Raw genomic sequence first — 12,038 nt, 5'->3', positions numbered from 1 at the left:
CATTCTAGAGAAACCTAGAACGGTTGGGGTCGAGGCTAGAGGAACACCACTGCTGATTTCGAGGAGATCTCAGTCAGTGCAGGCCAAAACCGTACACTCTGCCAAGCACAGAGAGACACAGGTAGGGGCAGTGCACTCTGTGAAGTACAGAGAGACAGCAAGGCAGGGGTGTTTTCTATCATGAAACTGAGGCAAATGTCCACTATTAGCTTTATCTATGAAAAGGAGCTGGCCAGCCAACAACAACATGCTAGAGGAGAGAAGGAGAGACTCAATGTCAGAGGGATAAGCTAAGCCAGAAAATAAACACCTTTCTGAAAACACTTGACAACACTTGTAGTGTGCAAATGGAAAACAACCCTATGAAATAAGTATTGCATTCAAGTCAGGTCAGAAAAGCAGTTATAAAAAAATGTTTTGGGGGAGGAACCTGATCTTCTTATATTGTACCCTGTTTCCTAGTAACCTTTGTGAATTAATTATACACTTTTGAAGGACTGTAAATGTAGACCATCAGGTTTACTCTGAGGTCTATATTGGGTCGCTCAGGAGAATAGTACCACTGCCTTAAGTTAACTGATGCAGTCAAATAAGTAAATACTACCAATTTAGTTTAGCAACATACTGTTGTTGTCATTATATTGCAAACAGGGTTATCAAACTAGAGTAAAACAAGTTATTTTTTTATTAACAACAATATATACATGTACAGATATCTGACAATTACTAGCCTACATAGTGACTGGCTTAATTAAATTAGTATAAAAAACAAATGTAAAACAAACTCCATACATTGACATAAACAACTGTTCAGTCTTGAGTGTATTTACAGGATACTGTGTGTTCAGACTAAGCGATACTGCCTGTCTTCTTAATGGTCACCAAGGCTGTGTGTACCGGGGTCTCCAGGAGTAGGGCGTGGTTCTTCTTCCATTGTGGAGAATTGGCCAGCACGATGTCTACACACACACACAAAGCAAGGTATCACTCATTTTACAGAAGCAACAGGCATGCACATGGCTAAAGATAACATCCTCCAGAAAAGCATTGTACATACTGTCCTATGTTGTTTCAACAACAGCCCTTAAAAAGGTAGTTTAATATTAAGTCTCTAGATGGTATTTATGAATTCTACCTTCAGACTCCATGTTGACCCGGTTGGGCAGACATCGTGTGTGGTCAGCATACTCCAGTGTGCACAATGCAGGCCCGGGCCTTCTCTCCTGGTATAGTGAACATCAGCACCAGTATAGTATAGTATAGTATAGTATAGTATAGAGAGTATTACTCTCCATCACCTGAACAGAGCTATGAAGCTCCTGGAAGCAGACAGGAAACAGGGGGAGAAGACTGGTCTGAGCTATGGTGTATACATTTTGTCTATAGGAGCTTTCTGAGCAAGGCTCTCAAAATGCCATGAAAAACAAACAGCATAATCTAACATACTGTATGCAGCCATCACAACAAAAGTTTCTGATGCTATATTATTCAAAGACTATTACATCTCTCTTACATTGAGCAGACAAAAGCATATTTTTAGTTCTGCAAAAGATGAATAATATATGGAAATGGCTGAATATTCTATTTCAGATATCAATGTGGATGGCTGGTACTCTGGTACCTTGATGAGGTGCAGCTGCTGCTTGCGGCCAACGTAGGCATTGAGATACTGGCTGAGGGTATCCAGGAAAGCCCTGACGTCTGTCTGCATGTTGCTCTGCTTGACCAGCCTCTCCAGGGGGATGAATGGAGGACTGTTCTCAGATTAGACCCCAGGTCCATCTCCAGGTTGTATGTCTCAAGGTAGACGCCTTCGTAGGCAGTGGCCATCGAGACACACACTCCTTTATGAGTCTGGAGTACATCATACCCACCTGAGAAAGACAACGAAGGCGAAAGAGGTGTGGATAGATGGTTGGTGATAATGTCTAAACCAGTGGTTCCCAACCTTTTTCGATTACTATACAACCAACTGAATTTTGCTCTGCCTGGAGTACCCCTGAAGTACCCCCTCACGTGCATTTTACCAGTAGGCCTATGGTCTCGAGTCTTCGGTTGTCAGTGCCTTGCAAAAGTATTAATTCCTCTTGGCGGTTTTCCTATTTTGTTGCATTACAACCTGTAATTTAAATGGATTTTTATTGGGATTTCATGTAATGGACATACACAAAATAGTCCAAATTGGTGAAGTGAAATGAAAAAAAATTACTTGTTTCAAAAAATTCTAAAGAATAAATAACAGAAAAGTGGTGCGTGCATATGTATTCACCCCCTTTGCTATGAAGTCCCTAAATAAAATATGGTGCAACCAATTACCTTCAGAAGTTACATAATTAGTTAAATAAAGTCCACCTGTGTGCAATCTAAGTGTCACATGATCTCAGTATATATACACCTGTTCTGAAAGGCCTCAGTCTGCAACACCACTAAGCAAGGGGCACCACCAAGCAAGAGGCACCATGAAGACCAAGGAGCTCTCCAAACAGGTCAAGGACAAAGTTGTGGAGAAGTACAGATCAGGGTTGGGTTATAAAAACATATTAGAAACTTTGAACATCTCACGGAGCACCATTAAATCCATTATTTAAAAAGGGAAAGAATATGGCACCACAACAAACCTGCCAAGAGAGGGCCACCCACCAAAACTCACGGACCAGGCAAGGAGGGCATTAATCAGAGAGGCAACAAAGAGACCAAAGATAACCCTGAAGGCGCTGAAAAGCTCCACAGCGGAGATTGGAGTATCTGTCCATAGGACCACTTTAAGCCGTACATTCCACAGAGCTGGGCTTTACGGAAGAGTGGCCAGAAAAAAGCCATTGCTTAAAGAAAAAAATAAGCAAACACGTTTGGTGTTTGCCAAAAGGCATGTGGGAGACTCCCCAAACATATGGAAGAAGGTACTCTGGTCAGATGAGACTAAAATTGAGCTTTTTGGCCATCAAGGAAAACGCTATGTCTGGCACAAACCCAACACCTCTCATCACCCCGAGAACACCATCTCCACGGTGAAGCATGGTGGTGGCAGCATCATGCTGTGGGGATGTTTTTCATCGGCAGGGACTGGGAAACTGGTCAGAATTGAAGGAATGATGGATGGCGCTAAATACAGGGAAATTATTGAGGGAAACTTGTTTCAGTCTTCCAGAGATTTGAGACTGGGACGGAGGTTCACTTTCCAGCAGGACAATGACCCTAAGCATACTGCTAAAGCAACACTTGAGTGGTTTAAGGGGAAACATTTAAATGTCTTGGAATGGCCTAGTCAAAGCCCAGACCTCAATCCAATTGAGAATCTGTGGTATGACTTAAGCCGGGAAAAACTATTGGATATCAGAGCGGCGGTAACTCACCAGCATTACGACCTGGAATATGACTTTCCCGAAGCAGATCCATTGTTTGCTGAACTGATTCCAGCGGCTGACCCAAAACATCGCCGGCGGAGGAGAGGCACTCGGAGTGGCCTGCTGGTCCGACTTAGGAGGCACACACACCACCCACCGCTTCCAAGTATTCTACTCGCTAATCTTCAATCTTTGGTTAACAAAGTCGACGAACTACGGGCAAGGTCTGTAACATACTCTGTTTCACGGAAACATGGCTCTCTTGGGATATTCTGTCGAAATCGGTCCAGCCAGATGGGTTCTCAGTTCATCGCGCAGACAGGAATAAATATCTCTCTGGGAAGCAGAAGGGCGGAGGTGTGTTTCATGATCAACGACTCATGGTGTAATTGTAGTAACATACAGGAACTCGAGTCCTTCTGTTCACCCGACCTAGAATTTTTCACAATCAAATGCTGACCGTATTATCTCCCAAGAGAATTCTCTTCAGTTATAGTCACGGCCGTGTATATCCCCCCTCAAGCCGATACCACGACGGCCCTCAAAGAACTTCACTGGACCTTATGCAAACTGAAAACCACATATCCTGAGGCTGCATTTATTGTAGCCTGGGGATTTTAACAAAGCAAATTTGAGGACTAGGCTGCCGAAGTTCTATCAACATATCGACTGTTGTACTCGCGCTGCTAAAATCCTCGACCATTGCTCTTCAAACTTCCGGGATGGTTATAAGGCCCTCCCCCGCCATCCTTTCGGCAAATCTGACCACGACTCCATTTTGCTTCTCCCTTCCTATAGGCAGAAACTCAAACAGGAAGTACCCATGCTAAGGTCTATTCAATGCTGGTCTGACCAATCGGAATCCACGCTTCAAGATTGTTTTGATCACGCGGACTGGGATATGTTCTGGGTAGCTTCCGAAAATAATTTAGACATATACACTGAAACGGTGACAGAGTTTATCAGGAAGTGTATAGGTGATGTTGTGCCCACTGTGACTATTAAAACCTACTCTAACCAGAAACCGTGGATAGATGGCAGCATTCGCGCAAATCTGAAAGAGCGAACCACTGCATTCAACCATGGCAAGGTGACTGGGAATATGGCAGAATACAAACAGTGTAGCTACTCACTCTGCAAGGCAATTCAACTGGCAAAACATCAGTATAGAGACAAAGTGGAGTCGCAATTCAACGGCTCAGACACCAGACGTATGTGGCAGGGTCTACAGACAATCACGGACTACAAAAAGAAAACCAGCCACGTCACCAACACCGACGTCTTGCTTCCAGACAAGCTAAACACCTTCTTCGCCCGCTTTGAGGATAACACAGTGCCACTGACGAAGCCCACTACCAAGGACTGTGGCCTCTCCTTCTCCATGGCCGATGTGATTAAGACATTTAAGCATGTTAACCCCCGCAAGGCTGCCGGCCCAGACGGCATCCCTAGCTGCGTCCTCAGAGCATGCGCAGACCAGCTGGCTGGTGTGTTCATGGACATATTCAATCTCTCACTTTCCCAGTCTGATGTTCCCACATGCTTTAAGATGGCCACCATTGTTGCTGTACCCAAGAAAGCAAAGGTAACTGAACTAAATGACTATCGCCCTGTAGCACTCACCTCTGTCATCATGAAGTGCTTTGAGAGACTAGTCAAGGATCATATCACCTCTACCTTACCTGTCACCCTAGACCCACTTCAATTTGCTTACCGCCCCAATAGATCCACAGACGATGCAATTGCCATCACACTGCACACTGCACTATCCCATCTGGACAATAGGAATACCTATGTAAGAATGCTGTTCATTGACTATAGCTCAGCATTCAACACCATAGTACCCTCCAAGCTCATCATTAAGCTTGAGGCCCTGGGTCTGAACCCCGCCCTGTGCAACTGGGTCCTGGACTTCCTGACGGGCCGCCCCCAGGTGGTGAAGGTAGGAAACAACATCTCCACTTCGCTGATCCTCAACACTGGGGCCCCACAAGGGTGCGTGCTCAGCCCCCTCCTGTACTCCCTGTTCACCCATGACTGCGTGGCCAAGCACGCCTCCAACTCAAATCATCAAGTTTGCAGACGACACAACAGTAGTAGGCTTGATTACCAACAATGACGAGACCGCCTACAGGTAGGAGGTGAGGGCTCTGGGAGTGTGGTGCCAGGAAAATAACCTCTCACTCAACATCAACAAAACAAAGGAGATGATCGTGGACTTCAGGAAACAGCAGAGGGTGCACCCCCCTATCCACATCGACGGGACCGCAGTGGAAAAGGTGGAAAGCTTCAAGTTCCTTGGTGTACACATCACCGACAAACTGAAATGGTCCACCCACGCAGACAGTGTGCTGAAGAAATTTGGCTTATCACCTAAAACCCTCACAAACTTTTACAGATGCACAATTGAGAGCATCCTGTCGGGCTGTATCACCGCCTGGTATGGCAACTGCACCGCCCACAACCACAGGGCTCTCCAGAGGGTGGTGCGGTCTGCCGAACGCATTACCGGGGGCAAACTACCCGCCCTCCAAGACACATACAGCACCCGATGTCACAGGAAGGCCAAAAAGATCATCAAGGACATCAACCACCCGAGCCACTGCCTGTTCACCCCGCTATCATCCAGAAGGCGAGGTCAGTACAGGTGCATCAAAGCTGGGACCGAGAGAATGAAAAACAGCTTCTATCTCAAGGCCATCAGACTGTTAATTAGCCATCACTAGCACATTAGAGGCTGCTGCTGCCTATTGAAATCACTGGCCACTTTAAGAAATGGAACACTAGTCACTTTAATAATGTTTACATATCTTGCACTACTGTATATACTGCATTCTATTCTATAATATTATTCTGTATCTTAGTCCATGCCGCTCTGTCATTGTTTGTCCATATATGTATATATTCTTAAATCCCATTCCTTACTTTTTTGTGTGTATTGGGTATATGTTGTGTAATTGTTAGATATTACTGCACTGTCGGAGCTAGAAGCATAAGCATTTCGCTACACCCGCTATAACATCTGCTAAACACGTGTATGTGACAAATAAAATTTGATTTGATTTGAAGATTGCTGTACACCAGTGGAACCCATCCAACTTGAAGGAGCTGGAGCAGTTTTGCCTTGAAGAATGGGAATAAATCCCAGTGGCTAGATGTGCCAAGCTTATAGAGACATACCCCAAGAGACTTGCAGCTGTAATTGCTGCAAAAGGTGGCTCTACAAAGTATTGACTTTGGGGGGAGGGTGAATAGTTATGCACGCTCAAGTTCTGCAACATTTATAAAAATAAAAAATATATAAATTGTACAAATAGGCAGGGTTTAGCCATAATTATGACTTTGTGGCTGTGATAACTAGTGACGACCTAAGTCTTAAGTACCCCCTGTGGATAGGCCAAGTTGGGAACCAATGGTCTAAACTAAAGAAGTGATACACACACACACACACAGATTGTTGATCAAGTTTGGATTATAGGTACCGATAAGGCGGTGACCATGAAGCAGGTCCTTCAGTTGTGTGTGACTGACCATCAACAGCAAAAGTTGTGAGTTCTCTGAGCCATCCTCCAGGTCATCCTCATCCGTCTCACATGGAACACATGTTTTGTCCAGTAGAGTTCTCAGCTTCTGGAGGGACTAGAAAGAAATACATAATGTTTAACTACTGTAAGAGCACTAAGCAGCAGCCTACAACCACACATTGACAACCACACATTGACTGATTAACCTGCTGCACCCTCTATGTTAACCTTGGTTTTAAGTAGCATCAAACTGTTTAGCACATTTGTAAACATTCTTTAACAACACCTCCACATATTAGTATGTTTAAAGGACGTCACGCTGCTTTCTTAGCGACTACCCCTTCCCCCGAACTCAGGACCTCTGCCTCGCAAACACGCGTGACAGCCCTCCTGAAGCGTCAAGTGGGGTCACTTCAGGCTGAGGAGTGAGTTTCACAGATGCCCATCTGCTACATAAGCATCCATTGATTCAGACCATAACTGATAGGTAATGTGACATCAGTATAATTGATCTCAGAAAATGATCTAGCTAACTTACTTACTGTATTTGCTTTTATTTCAACTTTTAACTGGTCTCTTTTAGTGAGGATTGCCTGTAGTGTTGCATTCAGCTCTTTCTCTCGACTAATCTGCCAAATTTCCTCCTGCTTCACTGCCAAGTTGTTCGCTTCCACTTCCAACATGTTCAAGTACCCCAAAACATCTGTGGATATAAAAGATTTGGATAATACATTTTATACCATGGCATAATTGAATACTCGTTTCTGATTGGCTTGAAGGGCATTATATAGCGTGCATTATTTCCCTGTAATGCACAGTATATTTGCAAGTAGAATTCAATGGCTATAGTTCTTACATGTTCTATGTTTGAGCTGCTTTTGAAAGCAAAAGTCGAATTGAAAACATTATTGCCATTGTTGAATTCGATTTTCATAATAGCAAGCTTGGACTGATGGTTTGATTAGCTGAACTAGCGTGCCTGTTTGTTTGGTTACCAAGGCAACTACTGTTGCTATCTAGGGTCTGTTTGTAAATTCATCAGTTATTCTGCGCACTCATACAAGCAGTGGCGGCTCCTGAAAAAATTCTCAGGAGGGGCAATTTTTCTGATGATTTAGGTGACCTACACACATTTTAAAAAAAGATATGTCCAGCAACAACATGAAGACAGGGGCAGCATATAAGTCAATACCAGAAGCATTTATTGACTGATCTCAAAAGTGTTGGCTTACCAGGGTTGGTGGAGCCCTCAGTTTCATCTTTGCCTCGCAAAGCTAACTCAAACACTCCGCAAAACTTCACACACTGGATTAGCCGGCTGAGGATGTGGCGGTTCTTGCTAATGTCGTAGTAAATATATTTGTTATAGTGAATATGGAATATGATATGTTGAGTAAAATGTTGTGCTAAGATCTATTTAGGTCAGGAGCTGGTTATAAGTTCTGTTCCTATCCAATAACAATGGACAAAAGGGTCCTATCTTGTCAGCCTTGTCAGCAGGTGGCCAAGGACAACACCCACGCCATAGGCCTCTCAGTTCTTCCAACTCACGAGTTCTTGCTCTGAGGACACACACACACACAAACACACACACACACACACATCATCACTGTTAAACACACACACACACACACACATCATCACTGTTAAACACACACACACACACACACAAAAATCCCCTCTCTTAGGCTGAACATTTGAAGACAGAGAACCCGACTCAGAGCCAATGCAACAGTGACAGTAGCCTGGAGGTGACCTCGCCCAACTCATCAGGACCAATCAGAAGATCAGAACTACTAGATTGAACCTACTTCATTTATTGCATAAAATGTCTGCACACAATGTTTCGGGGCTCTCTTCAGATAATAATAATAATAATAATAATAATAATATGCCATTTAGCAGACGCTTTTATCCAAAGCGACTTACAGTCATGCGTGCATACATTTTTGTGTATGGGTGGTCCCGGGGATCGAACCCACTACCTTGGCGTTACAAGCACCATGCTCTACCAGCTGAGCTACAGAAAGTGGATACTCATGGATGCGCATTGCAATTGTAAAATGTCAACACAATTGGAGACACCACGTCATTTTTGGAGACATGTTATTGACAGTAAACTATTGTAGATGCGACTGCTAACTAAATAAAACATTTTAGCTGGCTAGCTAATCATCTTAGCTAAATGTGGGGCAAACAATTCAGTTATTTACCGTTAATTTGAGGGATTGGGGTGAAAGAAATCGAGTTACATAGTGATACTTTACGATATACTGTATTGACAATATCGCAATATTTTAGCGCTAGTTGGCTGTACCTGCACCAAAACACCATTATTGTTCCTTCATAGCTTGTTCTCAATCTTTTCACATTGGGAGCCAATTAGTTTTCAGCACTTTTATTTCCATGACTGATCAAAACTCGTTCTCATGGCTTTCTGATCCCTCTGCAACAGACATATGGTGCGCAATAAAATCACAGTATCGAATCGCAATACGTATAGAATCATGAGACTCGCAATGCTGATGCATATATCTTATCGTGAGGTTCCTGGCAATTCCCAGGCCAAGTTCATTTGCCACAACAAATCTCTTCGCTAGCAAACGCGATGTCTTCTCCAAAACGACAATGTGTCTCCAGCAATGTTTACTTTTTTGACGTTCTATGGCATCTCCACTTTCCAAGCATATATGACCACATGTAATATTTTGGTAAGTGATGCAAATAGTGAACTATGTAGGGCCAGGATGTAAAATATATGTAGCTGCAGCAATTTCTCTTATCTGATATGGTAAGTAATGGTGCTTAATTTATAGCTCCCTAAGAGTTTGACGAACGGGTCCGTGAACGCGATTCCAGATATATTTACCTCTGAATAAACTGCCTTTATTACACCATATCCACATCCAGTAAACTTGTGATTATCAACACTAACCTCATCGTTGTGGCGGCGGACAGCTAGCCTGTATCCCTCGTCATCCAGTTGAGTGGCAATGTCTTTTTTCGTTCGTACCAATTTTTGGAAAATCCTCGGGTGTAGGACTTTCCGCCTTTAGTAGAAACCTGTTGAATTATTAAATTTGGTCTGGGAGGTCCTAATTGTTTCGTTGCCAATTTATCTTAATTTGTTCGCCGACAAAAAGGAACTTCTTTCAAAGACACAATCGAGTTGGACTGAAGCCTAGCCATTTTGATAGTAGTAGTGAATTGATTGAGGCTGCTGCCTGCTACCTGGTCTTTTCTTAGTTACGTTCATTCGTGGTTACGTTATGTATGACGAAAGCGCGTAAGTGCAAGCCCACAGACACCCATAGAGAATGTATTGAAAGCTTTGAAATGTGAAAAAAATTGATTTTACATGACAGGCTATGAGAGACTTCTGGGCGATTTTCAACCTGACTGAAATCGCCCAAAAAACGGGCGGGGCCATTTGAAGCACGACTTTAGCCTGATTTGACATTTAGTGGCTGTCAGATCAGACGTGAACACTGATAACTGCTGTTGCCGTGATATAATTTTTTATAAATTTATAAAAAAAAAAAAATATTTTTTTTTTTTTTTTTTTTTAAATAATTGATTAGAAAAAAAATCCCTTCCTTTTCCCGTTTGGCAGTGCGTCGCCCATATCGCCCTATTGAACAAGCCGTCCCTGCATACAAGTGCTCTGAAATCGGAATAGATAGCCAGAGAGAATTTACGAGTGGATGTTGAACACATTTCTAGCGGTACATTTGTTAAATTATAGCCATGGTATAAAAGGGATAATCAACTCGGTGCGTTCTCTGGAAAATAATACAACTCTGTGGACGGTTATGCTGCGTTCAAACAACTGGGAAATCGGAAAAATACGAGGTCAAATCATGACGTCGGAAAGCCTTCAGGTCGGAAAGTCGGAGCTCTAGAAAGAAGCCCGAGTTATAATTCCGAGTGGGATGACGGTTCATATCGATTATTCCTACTCAGAGCTCGTTTTTTTCTGAGTTCCCAGAACGCACTGAAGTCGGAACTCGGAGATTTACGAGATCCCAGTTGTTTTTAAAGCGGCATATAACGTTATTAAAACCAACTAGGAAGCTAAATGACGCACATTTGACACCACTGTATTCAAATGTGTCAATTATATAAACTTTTGATAATGCACAGTTATAATGTTAGCTTCCTAGTTTGCCTAGCTAGCTAACGTTACCTTTTCTCGGCTCTTCCATTGTGTCCGCCGTGTGAGATAACGCGTTAGTTAGCTATGGTAGCTAGTATTTTTTTTAAATCACACTAAACATTGTTGGATATGCGTAAGCGAATGGCAATATAAAACAAACACAAATGAAGTGCATTAGCGATATCTAAATCTAACACATTCATACGCCTTGGGTAATTTCAATTTGGCGGTTAGATTTCCTCCACCCGGAAAAAAATCAAAACAAAGCTAAATTGAGTGCCACCAAAGATTTTTATAAGTAAACCAAGACAGACAACTGTCAGATGTTACTATGGTATACTGAAGTATAATTACAAGCATTCCATAAGTGTCAAGGGCTTTTATTGACAGTTACATAAAGTTTATGCAAAGAGTCAATATTTGCAGTGTTGACCCTTCTTTTTCAAGACCTCTACAATCCACCCTGGCATGCTGTCAATTAACTTCTGGGCCACATCCTGACTGATGGCAGCCCATTCTTGCATAATCAATGCTTGGAGTTTGTCAGAATTTGTGGGTTTTTGTTTGTCCACCTGCCTCTTGAGGATCGACCACAAGTTCTCAATGGGATTAAGGTCTGGGGAGTTTCCTGGCCATGGACCCAAAATGTCAATGTTTTGTTCCCCGAGCCACTTACATTTAAAAAAACATTTTAGTCATTTAGCAGACGCTCTTATCCAGAGCGTCTTACAGTTAGTGAGTGCATACATTTTTCATACTGGCCCCCCGTGGGAAACGAACCCACAACCCTGGCGTTGCAAGCACCATGCTCTACCAATTGAGCTACAGGAGGCCAGTTATCACTTTTGCCTTATGGCAAGGTGCTCCATCATACTGGAAAAGGTATTGGTCGTCACCAAACTGTTCTTGGATGGAGAGAAGTTGCTCTCGGAGGATGTGTTGGTACCATTCTTTATTCATGGCTGTGTTCTTAGGCAAAATTGTGAGTGAGCCCACTCCCTTGGCTGAGAAGCA

General features: G+C 43.1%; 1 pseudogene across 1 annotated transcript; it reads right to left on the bottom strand.

Annotated features, from left to right (window-relative positions):
* Positions 1-849: 849 nt before the first annotated feature.
* On the bottom strand, positions 850-11,073 carry LOC311145657 (centromere protein O-like; annotated as a pseudogene). Its single transcript has 6 exons — positions 11,055-11,073; positions 7,411-7,571; positions 6,827-6,983; positions 1,622-1,874; positions 1,136-1,251; positions 850-959 (listed from the first exon to the last, which is right to left on the bottom strand). The product of its transcript is annotated as a centromere protein O-like (transcript).
* Positions 11,074-12,038: the final 965 nt, after the last annotated feature.

The sequence above is a fragment of the Coregonus lavaretus genome, assembly GCF_964263955.1.
Source record: "Coregonus lavaretus genome assembly, chromosome: 18".
Taxonomy (NCBI): Eukaryota; Metazoa; Chordata; class Actinopteri; order Salmoniformes; family Salmonidae; genus Coregonus; species Coregonus lavaretus.
This window is presented reverse-complemented; position numbering and strand designations above follow the sequence as displayed.